A 26,386-nucleotide genomic window follows, 5' to 3' on the forward strand; every position below is an offset into this window, starting at 1 on the left:
GGAAGTCAGTGGATGCAGGTGGGTCAGGACCATTCCTTATGGCAGTCCATGGGAGAGGTTTATGTCCAACAGTGGACAGATAATGGCTAAGATGATAATAATGAATAAAGAATCAGAAATGAAGTGTTTTGATATGCGATAACTTACTTCCAAACTAGTGATCTGTCCCGGCTACGCACGGGTATGTAGAAAATAATATACAGCCTATGTTAAACGCTGATACTGGAGCTTAGTGTGAGATTTTTTAATCGAAAAAAAATTTTCCTCTTGTAATTAGTAAAAATTATATCTAATTTTGTTTACGTTCTATTTCGGTGGCGCCACCTACGCTTCACTTTATGTAAAATTCCCTATTTTAACATAATAAAATACCGGTTTGAAATTAACATAGCCTAAATGTAATTCTACAGTGTTAAAAGTGAAATTTAATTTAAATTCTTGCCTTGAAGCTGCGAAAATAATTTAATTTATCTTTTTTTCTCACCGTAAAAACATTTTTTCTAAATATTCTGCTATATTTTCGTCCCACCTAAAAGCAATTACGAAGTTGATATTAGATTTTTTTGGGAATAGCAAAACATGTGTTTTCATAACAGTTTATGGGTGTATTTTACCGAATTAGGTGTTTTTTGCAAAAGTCCATATCACTGGACTTACTAATGGTAGCGGAATTAAACAAAATAATTCTAATCTACTATTAGAATTATTTTGTTTAATTCCGCTACCATTAGTATGTACTAATAGAGAAGGTCGTAAAAATTATTAAAAATAATAATAGTAATAGTAGGTAGCGAATTAAACAAAATAATTCTGATCAGCTTACCTATTTATGAGTGATGGGATATGGGAGATTTTTTTTTTATACACTTAGAATGACTAACATGAAACAAGATGTGGTAACCGTCGCCTATAGACATGAGCAGTACCATAGACATAATAAAGTAACATATACTGTTTCGCCCATGATACCCCCCGATGTTAGAAAACTCGATTCCGATTTTATTTATCTACAGGATATTACCTATCTATAGATAAATAAAATTCCAAATAAATAACATATAAATAGAGGATAAAAATTATGTTTTGTAAAATCTTTTTGTTTGATTTTTGAAAGCACGAATGCTCTGGGCTAATTTGGTATCATTTGCGAGAGAGTTCTATAGTCTAGCAGGTAGCACTGTAAAGGATTTATTTAAATTTTATTTGTAGGAAACATGTATCGCTGTTATTCGATTATACAGCGGATATTTTTATATAAATTTAGCTTGTTATTCTAAGACGAATTTCCGAGAAGAGTGCTTGTTTTGCATAATCAATTCCGGGTTAAATTCATTGATAGGACTAATTGAAAAAAAGGATCTTCCAATTTGTCCAGCTCGATTAATTTAGGTTCGGTCAATTGGTGTAATTTATTTAGTACTTGTATTTTTGGCCGTCAAAATCTGTCTTACCTAATCGTCGCGTCGTTGAATGGTGCTTGTTTTTGAAATATTTAATCGTGTTCGTATTAATATTTTACTATTATTATAAATGTAAAAGTAAGTTTCTATGTAAGCGTGGGTGTCTAGTAATATCTAAATATAATAGTTACAATATTACATTTAGTTAGTTTACATATGTTGGTCCAATAACGGATATATTTGATATTGATTAACCAATATATAATATCGAAAATAAGAACCCATTCATAATGAATAGAAAAGAATGCTCTTGAAAATAATGATGTAGTATCGGTTCTGAAATTCTGCTACTGGATGTTGATTCCAAAGAGTGATTGTGTTGTTGTGAAGAAAGTGTCTTGTAATACGCACGGTGGAAGACCACCACTCGTCCAGATGATTGGGATGAAACTTTAGTTTGTAGCGGGTTGTACGGTGGTGAAAACCAGCATATACTTCTTTTGTCACACTTTCACCTGACATTATTTTTAAATGCCCAAACTTTTATACAGCTATGACGGCAAACAAGCACAGTACGTCTTATAGTGAACGGGTTACCGTAACCTATGGACGCCTGTAACACCAAGAATGTCACGTGCGAAAAGAAATATATCCCTTCTCTTTTTTACAGCAGCTCATTCCACCAATTTTAAAGGAGGTTAACCCTACGTCATGTTAAACGACCTATTACTTGAAACGGTCTTTTTAAAGGCCATAAAAAGACTATTAAGGATCGATAGGTTGTCCACGTATGTGCCTATATTATATCTGAATATCGGCGCAGCTGTTCCTTTTTTCCCGCCAATAATATTGGATACATTATAATTTTCTATTCGCCTATCAATCATGTTCCGCGTGCCTTTATTCGGATGTGAGACGTTAGCAACAAAAATGGTGAATACATGTAAGTATCTTGGTACTTACACTGCCAAACATACATCTTGTATAAAACATGTAGATCGCTTATCTTGTACAATCAATGTGAGAATACTGTGTAATGTATAATATATATATATATATATATATATATATATATATATATATATATATATATAATATAAATATTAAATACCAGAGGGAGACTTGGTATAAAAGTCAATTGCTTGGGTATCTCTGTCCTAATCGTGTTGCAACCGTAAAGCAGTTTTGTTTGTATGGCTGTGTTTCGGTTTGAAGGGTGGGTTATGGCGTGAATTGACTGGGTACAGAGGAATAACACCTGAGTCCTCAGGAATGGCAACGCATGGGGGGTATCATGGGCGAAAGAGTAGTTCATGTCTAAGAGCGACGGTTACCCTGATGGAAAATATCAGGTGGGCCGTTAGCTTGTTTGCCATTCTAAGTAGAATAAAAAAAAGAATCCTCCGGCCTCGGTTCCCTCTGCCTACCCCACAACGGACCTGGCGCGAATATAGACAGACCGATTTTAGATAATTTACTCTCATTCTTTTCCACTTCATTAATCTAAAATTTAGATGTAACCGTTAAACGTCTAAACGTCTCACGCTTTAACAAGCTGTGTAATCAATTGTTCTTTAATGTTTTGTGAGTCACTTTCTAAACTAAATGATGGCCAATTTGACAGAAATGGTTCACTTTCTACCGTGAATGTCTAGATTTGCACTAGTAAAGTGGACGCAGTGAAAGGAAAAAAAAAACAAAGTAACTTTTCGATATTTTCTTAAAAAAATTAAAGAAAAGGAAGTTCACGATACCAGTGTATTGTTACGCGAATTCGCGAATTTTGGACCGATTTCGATGAGTTTTTTATCGTATAGTCACTTAAAGAACAATAAGCTGTAAGTTTATTGATGATTATGATTATGATGACGATTACATGATAGATATGATTCTTCTGAGACTATCTTGAATTCTGTAAAAGACACCGCCTTCTCCCACTCTAAAAGCGCAGAAATATCGCTGACATTGCATATCTGATGAGGATAGCTTCCGCTGAGGTTGATTGCCCTGAACTACTACAAAAATTAAAACTACATGTACCAATTAAGTCTAGAAGGCATAATTCTACTCTATTTGTCCCACTAGTGTCATCGAATTATAGACAAAATTCGTTCCTTTGGCGGGCTAGCAACAACTTTAATACTATTTCTAAAACTCTTAATATAGATCTATTTTCGAAAAATATAATATCAGTGAGAGACCAACTGAGTAGGCAATTTTTTTATTCATAGTCAGTTTGAATAACTATTGTATGGATAAGAAGGCCATATTTTAATCAAATATTTGCATTTTTACTTTGTATTTTATTCATCGTTATTATATTTTTTATTTTTTGTTTTCGTTCCTCTTGTTTGTTCGTATTTTTTTTTGTTAACTCCTATTTTTGTTGCTTTGTGTACAGCGCCTTGTATCTATATTGTTGCTACTTGTGAAAACCTATAAGTGGCTTATTTTGTGATCCTATACTGTATCTTTTTGCTCTAGTGTAGCCCTGGCTTTCCTATAAATAAATAAATAGAGTTACTGTTTTACTATCGTGGATTAGGACAAAAATATCAACATTAATGCAGGATATGGTTAATTTATTACCAAATAAAATTTCATTTAAATTCATTGATCTGTTAAGGTATGTATGAATAACATATATTTATTTATTACTATATATTATAATGCATTCATATACTTAATATAGAGTTGTTACAATGTTCTTATATAGTCAAACATCTGAGTGAAAATTATTTATAATTTTATCCTGATATAAAAATGGTAAGGGCAAAACAATGTTTTTAATATTATAAATGTGAAAGTGACATCGTTTGTTACCTTAGATAGATAGATAGATAGATAGATAGATTTATTTGCCAGAACATTGTTTTTACAGATATTGATTTTTATTGTGAAATACAAATATTCGCCTTACAGTCTACTAAAGCATCCCAATTCATTGATGGATAGGTACAAATTATTATACTTAATAACCTCTTAGCAACATAACGGCTTACCCAATGACTTCGAAATTTGGTATACACGTACTAAATGAAATGGAGGATTTTTTTATACAACTTAGAATGGCAAACAAGCTGACGGCCCATCTGATGGAAAGTGGTAACCATCGCCTACAGACATGAGCAGTACCATGGACATAACAGATTATACTGTTTCGCCCATGATACCCCCCATGCGTTGCCATTCTTGAGGACTCAGGTGTTTCTTCTGTACCCTGATTTATCTCGACGAATAAACGTATTCCGGTCACGCGGACGAAGTCGTAGATTAAAGTTAGTGTAAGTGGTAAAAATTGTAAGTATACTCGTATACCTGCAAACCGCTGCACGCTCCACGCATTCCAAAGTAAGGATGCCTTTATGTGCCTTTATGTAAATATTTAGACAGAGAGGTGTGTAAGCGTCCAAGCAGCTACTTAACTTTTGTGTTCATTTTCCTTTCACAGAGTTGAGGCAGGTAAGGAAACGAGGAAATGAGGCAAGGAAAAGGGTACCTCAAATATTTACACGTTTTTCTCTAAGTTTTTTTTTTTCATTCAGAAATTCCTTTTGGAACACACAATTGTATTTGTTATTAAATATTTAGTTTGGGTCTGTGTTTTTAGTTGATCTTTCAGAACAGGGTGTAATCTAAAATCGTCATTGGCATTCTTCTATGCCGTGTGATCCCATGGAATGAGCCCTTCCTTCTTTTCCCATGGGTATCGTAAGAGGCGACTAAGGGAACTTAATAGTCAGAGGATGGGCAGCAGAGTACTCTTTTTAATCACCAAAGTTTAATTGCAGTTGCCAACCCGCTTGCCAAGCGTGGCAACTTGTAAAAGTCTCCTTTTGGGAAGACTTATTTTCAGCAGGACAGTTAAGAGCTGATATGATGATGATTATTTTTTTAAGGGGAGTTCAAGTAGTGAATTTGAATTTTTTGCTTGTCAATAGATATTAATATTTTAATTTTTTTTTATTTAAATTATTTATTTATTTTCTCCACAAATTTTACAGAAAAATACAGTTACATGAAAAAATACAATTATATATGTATGTATAATTAAAATGGTCTGTAAAACTTGTGGGAGACTGGACCCTAAACTAGATCAGAGGTCTGTATCTCAGGAATCCAGAATATTAGCATTTAGTTTGGGGCATTGACGGCTCCCGTTCTTTTAATATATAAATCAGTTATGGCTTGCTAACGCATATCGTTGTGGGAGCATGCTTTTTCGGTATACGGTGGTGGGAACCCGTGATAAATGATAGGTGACGATAAAAGCAAGTCAGTTAATCCATCGTGACTAATTCCACAAGAACTATGGTTTCCAGGTAGAACTGCACAATGGTCGACCTGGCAATACCTTTCCCCCGTGCGTGCGTTTCTATATATTCTATGTAGTTGTATTGGTTATATTTTAAAATGGTTTATAGATAGATAGATATTCTTTATTGTTTCCTCCAAAAGATTACAATAGCAAACTCATTATAGATACAAACAAATTACTAGAAATAATCACAGTGAGAAAACAAATGGGTGACCTTATCACTAAAAGCGATTTCTTCCAGGCAACCTTTTGTTTGTTTGTTTCCTCATGTTTGTTTAATTCAAATACATTTATGACAATTCTCCCTAAATATACGGAGTCTGATGAACAGAAGTACTTTTGGCCACAACAGAAAATCATTCTTTTGATCTTTTGAAAGTAAAGCAATGAACTATGTTGTGGCCATTTTGTTACTGTAGTGTACATACATGAAACAATCTGTGTTAAATTTCTTATATATTTACTTTTTTTTCTCTTTTTGTACATGTTAATCTTTATTGATATTTTTGTGCTGTAGATTGATGCAAACAATATATTATCTATCTAATTATATTTTGGCATCACTGTTGCATCCATGAAAGAAAATCCAAGAATGTTCTTCTGCCCGGTCTGTTTTTATGTTTAGGGTACGATGAGATTAGCACATTTGAATTCATTTAAAGTTTCTAAATACTAAAAAACCTCGTTGTAAATGACGTACGGGTGAGCAAACCAATTTCTGCAGATTTAAGACGGAACTCATCATTTTGAATTCGCGAATCCAAACTTAATCGCTTATTCATCCCATACGTTAGTATTCCTGACTCCTTTGTTATCCTTTTTCCCTTCATTTTGATTCTCACCTCGTGATTCGAAAGAAATTGCATTCCGCGCCGATATCATGGTAATTCGGTTGAGAATCTATCCGTATGCTCCTACCTAATTGAATTTCATGAGATTTTTCTGAATTTCTATTAGAACAATCTTATGTTATTTAAGACATTAAATATAGCAGAAGTCTTCAACAAACACTTTACTTATTTAGGGACCTTTGTCCTTTTAGGCACGTCGGTCTCATCGTACCTTAATCAATTTTAGGACATCATTGGATATATTTCAACAATCAAAAGACACCACCAAATCAAATAATATGAATGAAACAAACACTTAAAAAGGGTCTTCAGTCCTGAACGCACTGATGAACGACGTGTTGAATGTTTCGTAGACCTTTAAGACTTTGGCTTGCAACAACCTTATTTTCGCTTCGCAACTTCAAAAATTAAAAAGAGGCAAGAATGGGAGTCTATTTCTATCTATTTATTTCATTCTGGATTCACCCATTGTTGGGTGTAGGCCTCTGAAGGGCTCCGTCATATGATCAGATACTTCGCCATGCGCATCCATGTCTTTCCCTCTGTTGTCTCCTCATTTTCCTCCGGTCAATTCTTGGTCTCCACTCTGCCCGAGAGGGACGGGTCTCAGCATAAGAGAAAACCTGTCAATGGCAAAATAAAATGGATTATCAATAGGCGACGTAACCATGTAATATATATAGCAAATAAATATTCAGAAACTTAAAATGAAGCTTAGTAATTAGATATGGACTTCATCTTTATAAACACACAAAAGCAATGGACCATTTTCAACAGATTTTCTTGTGGAACCTAAACAAAAGGGTGCAAATAGCACCAGAATTTCACCAAATTCAAATTAAATCAAGGGAGACTTTGTACAAAAGTCGATTGCTTGGGTACCTCTGTCCCATTCGTGTTTCAACCGTGAAGCAGTTGTGTTTGCATGAAATGAAATGAAATGAAATGAAATTTATTTGCTAGAAACATTGTAGAAAAGGTGTTGCATTTGTGAAGTTTATAAGATGTCCATTATGTTTCGCCACATCAAATGGCATGCAAATATTAATTATTGAATTTATCCATTTTCTATTTTATACAGGTACATCATATATTTAATTTTCAATTACATATACAATAAATCACTATTAGTACGAAGTGTCACTTTGGTCATGCATTACAAACAGTCAATAAAGCTACTACAAATAATAAAATAATAAAAATGTCAAATAAAATTAAAATGCATGGCTGTATTTCGGTTTGAAGGGTGGGATAAGGCGTGAATTTACAGGGTACAGAGGAATAACACCTGAGTCTTCAGGAATGGCAACGCATAGGGGTATCATGGACGAAACAGTATACTCTGTTATGTCCATGGTACTGCTCATGTCTATAGGCGACGGTTACCACTTTCCATCAGGTGGGCCGTCAGCTTGTTTGCCATTCTAAGTTGTATAAAAAAATAAAATAAAAAAAAAAGCTAGTTAAGAAATGATAGGCATAATCCAATTTTTAAATATGAAACTCATCATTCTACTATTCATCACATAGACACCGATGTTGAGTACCACTTACATCGCCACGCACACATTTGGGTTATTGGGTCGCCCATTAGGATATCCTTATTAAACAAAGCACTCATTACTATTAAACACGGACATCCTGCATCTGCGCAGTCTGTTTGTAAACATGGCGAGCCAAAAGATTTTTAAAATCATACGTAACATATTTAAATGTGATGGTATTATTTTTTTAATCTACGTTTAATTTGGGAATTAAAAGTGATGTCTTGTTCAGTCAATGATGTCTGAGAGAAGAGTCAATAGTGCTGAACTGGCTGGATAGTCCTACTATTTGTGACAAGTTGTAGATAGTTGATAGTAGAACGATGCTTTTAACTGACTTCGTAAAGGATGGGTACTGTATTTCACTAACTCTAAAGCGATTCCGCCCGCGCGCTTAGTCTCCGTGTTTCGGCAAATCCAACAATTCCATCTCGTCGTATTCGTTGGGGAAATTCTTTCTTAGCGTATGTCTACAGTGCCCATGTTATACAAAAAGCCTCCATTGAAAATTCTTTCGCATCTTTCGGTTTACTCCCATGTTGGTCTCGATTTTGTAAAAATTAAAGCTACCGTTTTTCTTTCCGGAGAAGAACCGACTTGTTGCTAAGCAACTACTGTTTAGAAACATATTTCCGCGTTCTAAATTCAAATAATTAATAACTAAAAAAAGAAATATTGGCATTGTTTTTTTAATTGTGCCGAATATTAAAAAAAATGGTGGTGGCGACGGTTACCACTTTCCATCAGGTTGACTGTTAGCTTGTTTGCTATTCTAAGCTGCATAGAAAAAAATCTCGTTTATCGACTTTTTGCAAAAATTAGTCAGTTGTACTTATTGAATAAAAGGAGTATTCTACCTAGCTATAAAGCTGAGTAACATGCTAATAATTTTCTGTATTTTTATACATATATAAGTATTTTATATAGATAAAATTTTCAATTGTCTTAAACATTTCTTCCTCTTTAACATTTCAACTCTTATATCCTATTTTATTTTAAATTTTAATTCTAAAGCAGATCAAAAGAGGCTACAGAAGCTTAGACAGTATTCGATTCCGCTCGCCTTACGAGCTAATTCTAAACTGCTATTGTACTTCGATTTACGCGTTCACGTTCTCTGCGTTGAAATTTTGCGTACTAACATTTCTTGTACAATGTAAATTCGAGCTCCAACACCCACTGGATCCCTATTCGTCCCATTATGTCGGGAACAAACAAAGTAATGAATAGTTAGACAGGAGATACCTTCGCAATGTTTGTTTTAATTTATGCGTATTGGAAGCGCGCCGGCTCTTAATTTTAATGAAAACTTTATTGTCTTCGTTTTTTTTACGATTTGAGACCGTAATAGTCTAATAAGAGAGGTTCTCGAATGGTGACACCATGTAGGGGGTGGGGAGGGGAGGGATTGTTAATAATGGGATCTACCCATTGCTAGCAATATACCCTTTCAAGTCCACCTCTACGTGGTTCCCATGGAAACCATCGTAGTTAATTCTTGTGGCATTCGCCACGATGGGCTAACAGACCTGCTTTCATCTCCGCCTTATCATTTATATTACTATTCTATTTAGCTATCACAGACGTGGTTGCTATTCCGTTATCATCCATAAAAAAGACACCATGTAGAAGGGCGTATTGTGGCATGATCCCTGCATGGATGTCGACCTGACAAAATATAATTCTAGAAATGGGAATTAGTAATGGGGACGCCATTACTAATAATGTCACGAAAAGGACCAATAAGATGAATCGTCATGAACATCTCAGCCATTATCCGTCCACTGCTGAACATAAGCCTTCCTCATAAGGAACGGTCCTGAGCCACCTGCATCCACTGGCTCTCTGCAATGCATTTGAGGTCGTCACTCCATCTAGTGGGGGTTCGCCACTTAAGAACTTTTTTCCTTAACAGTTATCGGTTCTTTGAGCTATGTGACTAGCTTATTGCTACTTTAGCTTGCATTCTTTTACGAATATACTCATTTTGGAACCAATCTGTCAAGATAACTTTGAGCGTAGCCATCTCCATAGGTCGCTGAGTAATTTAAAGGCGGTTGAAAAAGAATCTCCCTAAGATTGTCATGTTTTATACAACTGAAATATATCCCTATTTAGAATGAATCTATGTTTTTTTATACAACTTAGAATAGTAAACAAGCTGACGGCCCACCTGATGGAAAGTGGTGACCATCGCCTATAAACATGAGCAGTACCGTAGACATAACAGAGTATACTGTTTCGCCCATGATACACCCCATGCGTTGCCATTCCTGAGGACTCCGGTGTTATTCCTCTGTATCCAGTAAATTCACTGCTATATACCACCCTTCAGACCGAAACACATCCATGCAAACACAACTGCTTCACGGTTGAAACACGAATGGGACAGATATATCCAAGCAAACGACTTTTGTACAAAGTCTCGCTCTGGTAAAATGTATCTGCTGTGTATTTCTTTTATGTATCAAATTCTTTACCAAGTAAGGTACAATGAAACAATTTAAACAAATAACATAAATCCAATTTTATTCATTTTCCATGTTCTAATCTAATACTTACCGTTCTTCTCTAAGTGATATTTATTATGTGGTTGTAATTAGAACAGAGGGATGATGCCACCTTCCCTCTACCTACTAGACAAACAAACAACGAACAATATTTCATAATCTACCTGAAATTAGTAAAATTATTAACATGTAAACAACCGTATGTTTACACGGACCGGCTGACCTTCGTCACCTTTCAAAGTATAATGGACCTACACAACACTGTTAATATAAAACTCACCAATACCAGTTAAACATATCTCGGTTTAAATCTGAATAGAATTTGCAGTTAATATTAAAATATCATATTTATTTATTTGAACTTTAATGCACAGTAAAATTCTATATATATATATATATATATATATATATTCATATGTTGTGCTTGTTTATTAAAATTAAAACGAAAGTATACATTTTTAATAGAATACTAGTTAAAGCAATGATAAACAGCGTGCTGGTCGTGTAGTGCTGTTCGAGACGCAGCTGTGAACGATGCGCATGAAAAAAGGACTTCTGTTGAGTTTGAAACTAGTCGGGCGTGCCTGAATTGAAAACGTGAATAAAGCTGATATAAAAAATTACTTAATTTTCGTTAAAAAATTTTACACCCTCTGCCTTCAGGTATGAATAGAATAGAAGGACAAATGCTGCCAAATAATCGATATAATCAAATAATATTAGTCCGCTAAGTGTCAAAATACATTTTAATGGATCCTCACCAAAAAAAAAAAAAAAACAAATTATTATATTTTCAAATAAATTTTGAAGTCTTTTTTTTTTAATCTTTCTTAATCAGTTTTTAGTCGGTACTGATTTTGTAATTATTTTTATAATTATACTTTATTCGTGCATTGACTCCAATTTATGTCACAGTTATATTTAAAATCGCCGATTTTTTTACGCTTAATGTATTAAATATCACATTTATTATAATAATAAAGCATATGGTAATCCTGTTAATCATTATTAAATTAATTATTTTATTAATTATATTACTAATTATTCACGTACACATTAAATTTCCTTTTATTAATCTCAACTTTGTTAAATTATATATTGTGCGCCGTAAATCTCTTTGCCATTTCGTAATCCGGGTTGAATAAATTGATTAATTTAAAAATAATAACGTTTTGTTCTTTTAATCTAATGTTTTATATATAAAAAAAAATGCCTGCGTTCGAGAGGGGTAATCAATCAACTGGGCCGTCGAACAAATTCGCGCGATCATTTCGAAAACATTGGTTTATAAATAAAGGATTCCTACGTAAACGTTTCTGGTTTGTGTAAGGTTAAAAATATATCCGTATTCAGTATTCACCGCCCGTTTTGGTGTAGATAGAGAACCGAAATGTTTGGAGGTTAATTAGACGTGATAAATCCAGTATCAGTACGCGTAACGGCGGCGCCCTCTAGTGTGAAGTGTTTCTATGCTATCATTACACACGACTGATGTGGTTTACCAAGAAAAACCTATAACAAATTAAGTGCATTATTCAGATGGATTTCTTGGATGGATGATGAGCAATATTCTTTTGTTACCTTAACACGGTGCCGTGTATCACGGTGCCGTGTATCTCGCTGCCTAAATTGAGCCGGAACGAAGCTTTGAAAAACTCATTTGCTTATTTTTTGCACAGTAATTTGAAAATTTATATAAGGCCTAACTTAGACTGGGACTTAATTCGATGTTTTACTCTTTTTTTAAACAACTTAAATTAATATATTAGATCATACATATTAGGTGTGTTTGTTGGAAGAGAACTCTTACGGAGTTAAACTCAACTGTAGGTACTGCATTCTAATTCAAAATAATAAACAAAACATAGTCGAGTTTTTTTTTTGATGGGTGATAATGGAATGGTAACCCCGCCTGCGCTAACGGGATACGCTGGCGGGGCACTAGTGAATGGTGATCAATGAGGATGAAAACAGGCCAGTTAGCCTATCATGATGAATTCATTTGGAATTAATCATGATAGTTTCCAGGGGGAACCGCGAGGAGGTCGACCTAGTTGGGTATATTGCTAGCAATGGGACTCTTAGTCTCCATTAGTAACAATCCATTTCCCCCCAGATCATACATATTAGATGTGTTTGCTGGAAGAGAACTCTTACAGAGTTGAACTCGATTGTAGTGAATTCTTATTAAAAATAATAATTTACATAAACAAAACAATGTCGGGTTATTTATACCATTTATAAGTCCAAAACAGCTGGACAAATTTTGATGAATTAGGATTTGTTGAATTCATCTCCACGCCGAATAGTAGAATTACTTTTTATTATGCAGCTTAGAATGGCAAAAAAGTTTGCGATTGGAAAGTGGTAATCGTCGCCTATAGACATGAGCAGTAGCATGGACATAACAGACTATACTGTTTCGCCCATGATACTCCCCATGCATTGCTATTCCTGAGGACTCAGGTGTTATTCCTCTATACCCTATAAATTCACTGCCATATCCCGCCCTTCAAACTGAAACACAGCCATGCAAACACGACTGCTTCACGGTTGAAACACGAATGGGACAGAGGTGCCCAAGCAACTCAAAACGACTTTTGGTCTAAGTCTCCTTCTGATTAACTAGCTTGTAAGTAATAATGTAATCTGACGTGTGCAATAAATAAATAAAACTGTTACAGGAACCTTGGATTTTATTGGTAAAAATATTATATTGTAAAATCTTTATTGTACATAATTCATACTGAATACATTAAAAGATTTAATATACAATGGTGGACTTATCCCATAAAGGGATCTCTCACAGTCAACCTCTGAGAAGCTGAAAGAAAACTGTAGAATGTACAAGGGTAGTAACAGTACAGCTAAAGATAAACTAAATAATACCCAGTGAAAATTGAATATATAATACAATAAAAAATTACTGTATACACCTACATATGTAAATAACAAAAATACATAATAATATAACATTAATACATAAATAAATAATAATAATAAATATTTGAAAATATCGAAAGTAGAATATAATGTAACTTGTTCTGGTTAATATTTTTTATTCCCCATCGAAATTTTAAATAAACATTCATTAATATTTATTGCCAGCTTATTGCCAGCCACTTGGTACGCGCGCGAATTTTAAAAGTAGGCAAGCCAATGATATAAATCACTTCTAGATGACGTATTAAAATAAAAAATAAACCAGTTTTCAGTGAAAAACGCATTCAATTCAAAAAGCAATAAACGCGCTAGGGAAGGTTGTTTTTTGCGGGATGCCGAAACAAATATAGTAATAGACACATAAAAATTCTAAATGTTAATGTTTTTTTTTAATGGTTTCCATATACAGACATCATCCAGTTGCAATCCGATGCTGGGAGTGTTCCAGTGCAATGTGTACAGCTGCTCAGCACCAGTTTTTAGTTTTTTCGGATGAAGTCGACGTTAAGACCTAGTTTTATTTTATTGGTAACATTGTTTAATAGTAATTGTATTCTTTAACTTTGCTAAGAAATTTAGTACCATATATTCAAAACGAACACGCAACGCACATATATACTTCAAAAAGAAAAAATAATAAATCAAAAATATACCAATATGTCGCGTGCCGCATCATGCCTTGGCAAATTGCTCGCGACGAAACGTCTCACTGTGTTAAGTGCAGACCACACTGAGAGCTAAATAAGCGAACTTTATTATTTATTTTTGGCTTTTTTTATAATGGTTGATAATGAAATGATGATCTCCGCCTACGCTATCGGTATACGCTGGCGGGGCACCAGTGAATGATGATAAGTGATGATGAAAGCAGGTCAATTAGCCCATCGTGACGAATTCCGCTAGAATTAACCACGATGGTTTCTAGGGGGAACCACGTGAAGGTCGACCTGGTAGGGTGTATTGTATAGGGCCCACCTGATCTAAAGTGGTAACCGTCGCTTATAGACATAAACACTTTAGGCATTAAAAATACACTATTATATTATATCTATGATGCCCCGCATGCGCTTTTTTTTTGAACAGATAATAAGGTAATGGTAACCCCACCTGCGCTGGTATATGCTGGAGTAATTCGGGCTACCAGTCCCATTACTAGCAATATACTCTGTTAGATCGACCTCCACATGATCCCTCTTGGAAACCATTGTGCTGAATTCCAGGTGTATTCATCACGATGGGTTAACTGGCCTGCCTTTCCATTCTCACCTATCATTCCTCACTTGTGCCCCGCCAGCGTATACCGATAGCGCAGTTAGGGTTATCATTTCATTCTCACCGATAAAAAAAAAAGCCTAGCTCTCAGTGTGACCCGCGCCTAATCGTCCCACGATGTTTACGTTCATTACAAATCTACTTAGTCATGTCGCTTAATTCCAATCACAATAAACAGGAATAAGGTTCCATCTATCCTATAATATCGAACGGAGGGGAAATTGAGGCCTACTGTATACACAAGTCGATGTTATGTCGCCTATAGGTATACCTAATACCTAATGTACACAGACAGCCATTGCTGTATTATCTACCGATAATATTAAAGTAGTTCTAGCCACATCGTTCCCGTGGGACTCTTTGTCGGACCAGTTTTTGTAGTTTCCCGTGGTAAATATTTTGTTATAGTATAGTATTATTTATTCCCCTTTCTTTCCCGTGGGTGTTCTAAGTGGCGAATAAGGGAGGGCGAGGGATGGACAACAGTGTCTCTCTTAAAATATCACCAAAGTTTAACTGCGGTTGGCAACCCGCTTGCTTACCTCGGCAACTACTTGTAAACCCCTCAATAGTGGGGGGGGGGGGGATTATTAGTAATGGAGACTAAAAATCCCATTGCTAGCAATATACCTAACCAGGTCGACCTCCACCCGGTTCCCCCTGGAAACTATCATGATTAATTCTTCATGATGAATTCATCATGATAGGCTAACTGGCCTGTTTTCATTCTCATCTATCACCCTTCACTGGTGCTCCGCCAGCGTATCCCGTTAGCGCGGGCGGGGTTACCATACCATTTTCATCTAACAAAAAAACCCCTCAATAGGAAGAGTCCTATGGTCAACAGTGAACAATAACGCCTCATATCACCATAAAAAATGATGATATTATAATATTCTTAATTTATAATTTCTAGTTATAGTTTCAGCACCAAATTTTATAGAAAAACGGCCAGTATTTTTTTACATTATACGAGTATTATAAATGAACCCGTGTTAAGAAAAAAGGTGTTATATATGCGTGGATTTCAAAGGTAGGAAAATCAACGAAATTGATCATTTCTACATATCGTATCAAGATGAAACATACGCGTACACCAGTTTTTAAATTAAATCTCTAAGAATACAACTGTGAGAACCGCATCTAATTTGGTGCTGTAGTTTTTTTTTTTTTTATTAATCTTAACTACACAATATATGTACTTTTATACACACTTACTGACTACGGTTAGGTGCAGTAGATATTGCGCGATACCAGAACAAACACACAAACAAGACAGACAGATGAGTTTTTCAAAAATTATTACTTCTTTAGTATCTATTGATCTTAGTAAGATCCTCATATTTTTTTTATATATATCTCCCACATTCAGTCATTCTTTTTAAATTCTTTCAATTCCTTTTTTTTTGTATGCAACTTAGAATGTAGCAATGTTTGTGCAAAGGACCTAACTCAGCAAGAATGGCAAACAAGCTGACTGCCCACCTGATGGAAAGTTGTAACCATCACCTATAGACATGAGTAGTAAACATGGACATAACAGAATATACTGTTCCGCCCATGATACCCCCCATGCGTTGCCATTCCTGAGGACTCCGGTGTTATTCCTCTGTACCCAGTAAATTCACTGCCATATCCTACCCTTCAAACTAAAAGCAGCAAAACACAACTTTTTCACTGTAGAACACTTCATTATATCATTAGTAAAATAAAATTTGGGCAAAAATGAAAAATTGCATCTAACAATGCTTGTGGTAAAATTAAGCTAATAACACCCAACCCACCATAGGGACGCTAATGGTTTATTACGGTATACATGTTATATAAAGCTGATAATCCTTTTTCATTTAGATAACAATTTGTACTGCAATTTAAAGAGGATTATCATAAACACGTATTAATTTAAATACCGCATTCCATTGAAAAGTGTTTGTTAAGGATAAAGGGCATACAAATCACTTATGGTACCTCGACATAGGTTGGTATTTTTTTTTTTGATGGATGAAAATGGTAAGGTAACTCCGCCTGCGCTAATGGGATACGCTGGTGAAGCACCAGTGAAGGGTGATCGATGAGAATGAAAACAGGCCAGTTAGCCCATCATGATGAATTCATCAGGAATTAACCATGATAGTTTCCAGGGAGAACCGCGAGGAGGTCGACCTGGTTGGGTATATTGCTAGCAATGGGATTCTCAGTCTCCATTACTAACAATCCTTTCCCCCCCCCCATAGATTCGTATTGTACAATAGAAATTGTTAGGGGGAAAAGGGATTGTTAGTAATGCGGACTACTAGTCCCATTGCTAGCAATATACTATCAGGTCGACCTCCACGTGGTACCCCTTGGAAACCGTCGTGATGAATTCCATATGTATTAATCACGATGGGCTAACTGACCAGCCTCTCAATCTCACCTATTATCCCTCATTGGTGCCCAGCCAGCGTATACCGTTAACGCAGGCGGGGTTACCATTACATCACCAACTATTAAAAAAAACAGACATTGTTACTACATGGCAGTTAAAATATATAATAAATTACGTACAGAATATAGAGATCTGACAGACAAAATGCAATGAGGGACTTCACAATTGGTTTATTGTGAAATGTTTTTATTCACCTGAAGACTATTTTAATGTGAAATTTTAAAGACAAGTTCCAAATTAAATATTTGCACGTCACACGGTTGAATGCAGTCTTTTTTTACATTAAATACTCCTAATGTAATAATAACCTGCAAAGATATTCATGCAAATAAAGTTATAATTTATTAATTTAATACTTATGGCTAAAGTTGAGCGTTTTATCACCCGATAAATGTCTACTCTGAATATAGACCTCTCCTATAAAGGAGTATTGCCAGTAGTTGCCATTTTTGGCAACCGGGTTGGCAACCGCAATTAGGTTTTTGGTAATGTTTTAAGAGGGACGCTGTTGCCCATCCCTCGACCGTTAAATTCTCTTAGTCACCTCTTACGACACTCACGGTAAAGAAAGGGGTGGCCTATTCTATGCAGGAACCATACAGCTATTGATTGGGCGTAACAGGTAATAATTAACACAGAATTTATAATAGTGATATTAAATGGTCACATAGGATTCTATTAATATTGTAAATGCGAACGTTTGTAAGGACAGATGGATGTTTGTTACTCTTTCATACAAAAACTAATTTTTTTTTATACAACTTAGAATGGCAAACAAGCTGACGGCCCACCTGATGGAAAGTGGTAACCGTCGCCTATAGACACGTAAGTACCATGGACATAACAGAGTATACTGTTTCGCCCATAATACCCCCCATGCGTTGCCATTCCTGAGGACTCAGATGTTATTCCTCTGTACCCAGTAAATTCACGCCATATCCCACCCTTCAAACCGAAACACAGCTATGCAAACACAACTGCTTCACGGTAGAAACACGAATGGGACAGAGGTACCTAAGCAATCGACTTTTGTACAAAGTCTCCCTCTGGTAAATGGATTTGAATGAAATTTGGTATCATCATATCAGCCGTTAACTGTCCACTGCTGGGCTTAGGCGTCTCTTATAAGGAGGATTTGCCAGTAGTTGCATTCCTTGACTAGCGGGTTGGCAACCGCAGTTAGGCTTTTGGTAAAATTTTAAGAGGGACGCTGTTACCTATTTCTCGATCGTTAAGTTCTCTCAGTTACCCTATAGGGCAACTGAGATACTGCCTATACTTCCTTTCTCGTGGGAGTCGTATACGACTCCCATGGGAAAGGAAGGGATAGCCGATTCTATGCCGAGACCACAGGGAAATTTGTTATACGAGTAGGTTTTATCCTAACTTAGTATATAGGATATTTTATGTACTGAATCAAACGGGCGATGCCGCGATTTACAACTTTCTGAATGTCTGTTTCACCTTACCAGTATTAATTCTAATTATATAATAAATAATAATACATATAAATTGTTATATCTAGGCTTCATTAATAAAACATTCGTCTATACATCACTAATTACTACACGTATTCGTATACAGGATGTAATCTTATTCATTAGGATCATATCAAAGTAATGTGTAGACGGCGAAATTTGGTATACATACAGTATCCTATGTGCTAAGTTAGGTTACATCCTAATTTAGTGTATAGGATATTTTATGTACGCGGACGATGCCGCAGGATAATTTCTGTTTCATGTTAACAGTACTGATTGTAATTATAAAATAAATAGTAATATATATATAAACTGTTATATCTAGGATTCATTAATAAAACATTCGCCTATATGAGTACATCACTAATTACTACACATACTCGTATGCAGAATGTAATTTTATTCATTAGGATCATATCAAAGTAATGTACTGGTGTCAAAGTTTGGTATACATACAGTATCCTAGGTGCTAAGTTAGGTTATATCCTAATTTAATACATAGGATACGTTATGTACTAATTCACGCGGATGATACCGATGATCAATACAGCGTTGTTATTTCTTTTTCACGTTAATAGTATTGATTTTAATTATAAAATAAATTATAATAGTTACAAACTGTTATATTACATTATTAAAACACGCCTCTACAGCACAGTAATTAAATCGTATACAGGATGAAATCTGATTCATTAGGATCATATCAAAGTTATATATTAGCAGTGAATTTTGTTATACATAGAGTATCCTATATATCATATTCTATTAATATTTATATTATTGTATTTTCTAATTCGATAATTTTTATTCGATAAAAAATATTTTTTATTTATCTGACTAGATATCTCTCATGACCGTGATATATCGAATCAGATAATGCATTCGAAAAAATAATATATTCGATAATTTAAATTTAAAACTTATTGAATATTTAGCCGTAAACCGCGGCTTTGTTCGCGTGAATCAATATATAAAATATGCTGTGTTCCAAGTTAGGATATAACATATATATGTGTACTGAATTTTATTCAAATCTCTTCAGTAGTTTATCAACTTACAAACTTGCAGTTTTTTAGTAATAATAATAATTTATTTTTCCATGTTTAGGTTACATATATAGTGTTATGTTAAGGATAGGTACATGTTAATTTGTTACAATTTCCAATCAGTTTACTGTTGTCCTTACTAAGTTATTTATTAACTTGTATAAAGGGCATCTAGTTTATTCTATTTTTTGTCATAAATACATATATAAAATATTACATGTATGTAACAACATATTATAAAATCAAGTTCAGTAAATAATTGTATTACGGTTAATTTTCTATATTTTATATTAGTATATTATTATTGTATATTAGCCGTGCGGTCTCGACAGAATAGGCCATGCCTTTGCGATGGGCAGCAGTGCCCCTCTTAAAACATTTAGAAATTACTAACTGCATTTTTCAATGCAGTTGCATTGCAATTGCAAACTCCATTTGGCAATAGACCTAGCCTAAAGCTGTTAAAGGCTGACATGATGATATATATATATATATATATATATATATATATATATATATATATAGAAGCGAAAGAGGTTTGTTTAAATCGAAGCATTTCGCGTTCTATTGTTTCTGCCTACCCTTAATAGGAGACAGGCGTGACAGATATGTATGTATGTAGTTGTAGGATTCTACAAAGATTTCAGATGTTTTTAAATATATTTACGTTACCTCTTCTTTTGTTTTCAAAAATATATTGAATTCAATGTATTGAGCATCTTATATGAAAGCCCATTATGTTCCATCGTGAAATCCCAAGGCAATATTTGAAAACAATAGCGCAATCCGATAACGCGCCAAGCGGGCGGGGGTATGTTGTTATGAATCTACGAATAATCCGCTTGACGCAACGAAAATGGGGGTAACGTTTGTGAAGTGATTCAAGATTTCGTTATTTATTTATTTAACTCTTTATTGCAATAAAAACATACAAAAATACAATGACAATTAGAAAAATTCAAGTAAAATACAGTAACATAAAGTATAGATTGAAATGTAGGTATACATAAAGGTACAAAAGGCGGTTTTATCGCTAGAGCGAGCTTTTACAGACAACCTTTAAATAGAGAACAGATAGATATGGGTACGTGGCCACTCATTTTACCCATCCACTCTGTCCACGTAACCGAAATGTTCTCTGACTAGCATAAAATTTGATGGTTATGTCCTTCTTCAGTCTGTGTCTGTCCCTCTGGATTGCACGCATTGAAAGGAATTGTTATTAATGGGGATGATAGTCCCCATTGCTAGCAACGTACTCTGTCAGGTCGATATCCACGCGGTCTCCTCTGGAAACCATTGGGGGAAAAGGGTTTGTTAATAATGCGTACTATCAGTTCCATTGATAGGAATATACCTCCAGGGGAGACTTACATGTGGTCCCACCTGGAAACCATCATACTGAATTCCAGGTGTATTCATCACGATGGGACTATCTGACCTTCCTTTTCAATCTGACCTATTATCCTTCATTGGTGTCTCGTCAGCGTATACGTTGGCGCACACAATTTAACCATTTCATTATCATCCATTAAAAAACATTAGCCTGCTTTTATCCTCATCGTTTCTTCCACCACTGATGCCCCACCATCGTATACTGTTAGCATAGGCGGGTGCATCATACCATCTTCATCCATTATTTAAAAAAAAAAATACGTGCATACCAAATATGATGTTGAGAGGTATCAAACAAATTCACTTTTACAGGGGGGAAAGGGATTGTTAGTGATGGAGACTGAGAATCCCATTGCTAGCAATATACCCAACCAGGTCGACCTCCTCGCGGTTCCCCTGGAAACTGTCATGGTTGATTCCCGATGAATTCATCATGATGGGCTAACTGGCCTATTTTCATTCTCATCTATCACCCTTCACTGGTACTCTGCCAGCGTATCCCGTTGCGCAGGCGGCGTTACCATACCATTTTCACCCATCAAAAAAAACTCACTTTCACATAATATTAATAATAATTTTTAATTGCCTTTCAAAATTATGAATCTCTCGATTTATCAGTATATTTCTTTATGAGTCTATTACACAGTATATTAGTCAATTCTGAATAGTGCGTACCAAATTTTATTATATAGTGATTGTTAAAGATGTTAAGGCATTGAGAACTAACAAATAAACAAACTCACTTTCACATTTATTGTATGTATTAGTAAAAATTGGTACAAATATCTATAGCCTTCTTATAATATATAGAAAGAGATTTCATATAGAAAGAGACAGATAGATACTCATTATTGTTTGCTCCAAAAGATTACAATAGTAAACTTATTATAAATATTATAAAGACATATTTGGAACAACATCCTTTTTACAACGTGACCGAATAGCTAAATGCCAGGGGGAAAAGGGATTGTTAGTAATGGGGTCTGACTGACCCATTGTTAGCAATACACCCTATCAGGTCGACCTCCACGCGGTTCCGCCTGGAAATCATTGTGGTTAATTCTAGTGGAATTTATTACCTATCATGTCTCACTGGTGCCCCGCCAGTGTATACGGATAATGTAAGCGGGGTTACCATTCCATTGTTATCCATTAAAAACGACGTCTCATTTATTAAAATTCATCGAGTCATTTAGGTTACAAATTGCGATAATTATCGTAATACAGGTGCTTTGATACGTAAATATAGGTTGTATGTACAGGAAAATATAACTGTCGTTGTCGCATCGAATGGGTAAAAATTTGCATATGTCCACTTTCATCCCATAGACTACGTGTATGCTGAATTTTATATAGAATAAAATACCCTTTAACAATTCTCCCTTAAAAGGATTCTAACAATTTAAAAATCACCCTGTATTCATAACTGTAACGTAGCTAATACAGTTACAATATGTTCCGTCTATCATTTCTTAATTAAATAGAATATTTACGAACCTCAAATACGAAACTAAAATATAGTCACTTTATTATTCAAGTTAGAGCCGATGTTAGAAACCTATTACGTATTTAGCGCGTGCTGCCGACAGTCAAACAAAATTACCGCCGCGGCCTCAAACCAGCCATTCCAATTAGCCAAAGTTTAATTTCATAATATATAACCACATTTTTAACCCTAGAATTTTACATAATCCGCCTTTAGGGTCGTCAATTTTATATTCCACTAAAATTAATTGTGGAACAATATTTTAGTTAGGTTCCAAATTCGAATTTAGAATTACGAATATTGTAAAATTTTGTTTTGCGTTCTAAAATTAAATATGTTATTTGCAGACGCAATTCGTTCCATTTATCTTCTATTAAAGATGTGTGTTTTTGAAAAGTACAAAGTGTGGTTTTTAATTCGTTATAAAATGGATTCCTGTAGGGCTGACAACTATCCCATTCTCGTGTCCCAGTTTTTGCTGAAATCAATTGATTAATCAATAAATAATCATAGAATTCGATCTTTTTTTTATGATTTTCCCTGTCCTTCATGATTGACAGTGCCCCTTCTCCATAATGAGTTTTATGCGGTTTATGCAATCACTACTCTAGGGATTTGTTTTAGTACATATCGTATCTATGTATTTATCACTCAATTTGTATTCTTTCCTAGTCTTACTTATCAATTCTTATGTATATCTTATCTGCTTTGTAAGTATGTAATTAATTAATAGAAATTTCATTGATTACTCACTACTTACTTCGAATGTTCTTAATGATAATTGTATTGTTTGTTTCCCATATAAATAAATAATTACAACATAAAATACGAACTACTCCTAAAATACCCGGATTTCAGCAAATTTAATTTATTTAACAACCATTCATGAACTAACTTACTCTAATAAACCTATATGTCTAGCTGTGCCTGCTATACCACAGACAGAGATTGCTATCAATTTTAAAAGTTTATTATATAATTATGGTATCGGCCGTGAACTGTCCACTGCTGTATATAGGCCTTTACCATATAGGAAGTTTTGTCAGTAGTTGCCACGCTTGGCATGTGGGTTGACGCAACCGCACTAAGCCTTTGGAGATGTTTTAAGAGGGACACTGCTACCCGTCTTTCGAACATTTACTTTCCTTAGTCGCCTCTTAAACCACACGACGAAATTTAATAGTACTTTATTTAATATTTAAACTGGGGGAAAGGGGGTTGCGTTTGGTAATTAGAAAGATTTACCGACATTGCTAGCAATAATATATCCTATCAAGTCGGCCTCCTCATGACAGTCCCTGGAAACTGCCTGATTTATTTTTAAAGAGTTCGTCGCGATGGGCTAACTGACCCCCGTTCGTCTTTACTTATCATCTCTTACTGGTGCCTGTGCAGTTTATACCAATAGCGCGTACTGGATTATCATTTCAATACTATACATAAAAAAAAATTAAGTTTCCTACAATATACGAAACTGTATAAATAAATACCTATAATACTTAAAATTTCGCAATACGAGCATTTATGAATGGGCCTCGCAGACGTACCCCCACTCTCTTCAATTGATACTGGCGCCAGCGCAACTCACGCTTGCCACCTCACAATTGTTCTCGCATAGGCGTGTCTTAGTGCGCACGCGCAGTGAAAAAAACTTACGTGTTGATAACGATGTAAATTGTAAGTGATGTGTTTCTTATGTTCTCATAATATGTGTTAAACGACAGACAAATATAAAATGCCTATGGAGTTGGTGTTTTTGAAGTGGTTTTATGTGCATAACATGGATTTATTGTTTGTCATGTCACAGGTAAGTGGGAAATCTTGGTCGAAATGATCATAGTTTTATGTCTTTAAAAATATTTCTCGATTTTTATATGTTACGTGAAATGTTGGCCAATTTAGAATTTTTCCATTTTTCCAATTTTTATGTTTTTCCATTCCATTTTTTGAATGATTGAAGTCGCATTTTTTCATTTCTATTTATTGACAGTGTCAAGGCAATTAATACAATAATATAGTGGTGTAGGTATAATGCAGCTGTCATTTTAAATCTGATAGTTGCGTTAAATTTTTAGTGCACTTCAAAAAATTTCTAAATTCAACAGTGTTATTGTTATTTTTATGTTATTATTTTTTTTTAACCTTAACAATAGTGAGATTATTTTAATACAAATGGATTTCATTATTTTAATTTTATTGTAATTTTCTGTAAATTGGGACATATATAGTGTTGGGACACATGGGACATTATTCATATTGAAACAAAAAAAAAATCTAAATTGAAAAATAACGCCTTGTACTTAAGTGTTAACCACTACTTCCCTATCCCCTACGGTATGCAATTTCTGGTCCATATTATTTTATAAATAGAATTTCCTTTCGTGCCCTTTTCCAATAGCAAATTATTGCGTTCGACAACCCTATCGCACCCCCAGAGTACAGTCAGCCGGAAAAACGAGCAAAACACTCGTGCGAAAATAACTTCGCCAACGGTTTTGGATACAAACGGATGTGTGACGAATGCTTCGCGCTTTATTCCATCCGTCCGTATCACAGATATAGGTAAAGATAGATGACGCATATACCTTAATGTTTATGATAATTAAACATACTAATATTAAACTATGCATCGTGTTATTACAATTGGAAACCGATTATCATAATGTATATTTATAAACGATAACGTACAATTTAATTTAGTGTTCGGACTCACATATTAATTATGTTACATTCCAGAGGGAGACTTTGTACAAAAGTCGATTGCTTGGGTACCTCTGTCCCATTCGTGTTTCTACCGTGAAACAGTTGTGTTTACGTGGTTGTATTTCGGTTTGAAGGGTGGGATATGGCGTGAATTTACTGGATACAGAGGAATAACACCTGAGTCCTCAGGAATGGCAACGCATGGGGGATATCATGGGCGAAACAGTATACTCTGTTATGTCCATGGTACTGCTCATGTCTATAGGCGACGGTTACCACTTTCCATCAGGTGGGCCGTCAGCTTGTTTGCCATTCTAAGTTGTATAAAAAAAAATTACACTTAATTCGTAGTTTATAGCAATGGATGGATGTTTTGCACGCAAAAATTACTGAATAAATTTGAGTGAAATATGGTACACGGGTAACTTAATAATACATGATACGTTATATACAGATTCACGCGAGTGAAACCGCGGATTACAACTAGTAATTAATAACATTGGTTTTCTTTTCATGACAAAAATTATATTCACCAGCGTACAACCCGCCACAAACTAAAGTTTCATCCAAATCATCTGGACGAGTGGCGGTCCTCCACCGTGCGTTTTTCAAGGCACTTTCTTCCACGCACAACCATTCTTTGGAATCAACTTCTAGCAGCAGTATTTCCGAACCGATACAACATAACCATCAAGAAAACAGTCTATTCCTTTTTAAAAGGCTGGCAGCATACTTGTAATGCCGCTGGTGTTGTGGGTGATCGTGGGCGGCAGTAGTCACTTACCATCAGGTGAACCGCATGCTCGTTTGCCCCCTGTGTTGTAAAAAAAAAATGCAAAATCTACTCGAACACAAGAATCCACCGTCGTCATCTTTCCACCCTTATCTCAATTAATATTGTCTTTCACACAGTCCATCCATGTCTTTTGAGGTTTTCCTCTGCCCTTAAAGCCATCCACATTAATACTTAATCCCTTACTGAAAACATGCAACATAAGTGTTCATGATC

The 26,386-nt window shown here is 35.0% G+C and overlaps 1 protein-coding gene across 6 annotated transcripts in view; it reads left to right on the plus strand.

Moving 5' to 3' along the window:
• Positions 1 to 26,386, plus strand: part of LOC113512140 (uncharacterized) — a 307,054-nt gene that overhangs the window by 240,129 nt on the left and 40,539 nt on the right. The window contains exon 1 of one of the 6 annotated variants that reach the window (XM_026895943.3): positions 24,280 to 24,481. The exons of the other annotated variants lie outside the window; for them this stretch is intronic. The gene's annotated coding sequence lies outside the window, so the exon portion shown is untranslated. Of the gene's footprint in view, positions 1 to 24,279; positions 24,482 to 26,386 lie in introns of those variants that run through there. 6 annotated transcript variants of the gene reach the window in all.

Source organism: Galleria mellonella, unplaced genomic scaffold (assembly GCF_026898425.1).
Source record: "Galleria mellonella isolate WM207_F2 unplaced genomic scaffold, CSIRO_AGI_GalMel_v1 utg184, whole genome shotgun sequence".
Taxonomy (NCBI): Eukaryota; Metazoa; Arthropoda; class Insecta; order Lepidoptera; family Pyralidae; genus Galleria; species Galleria mellonella.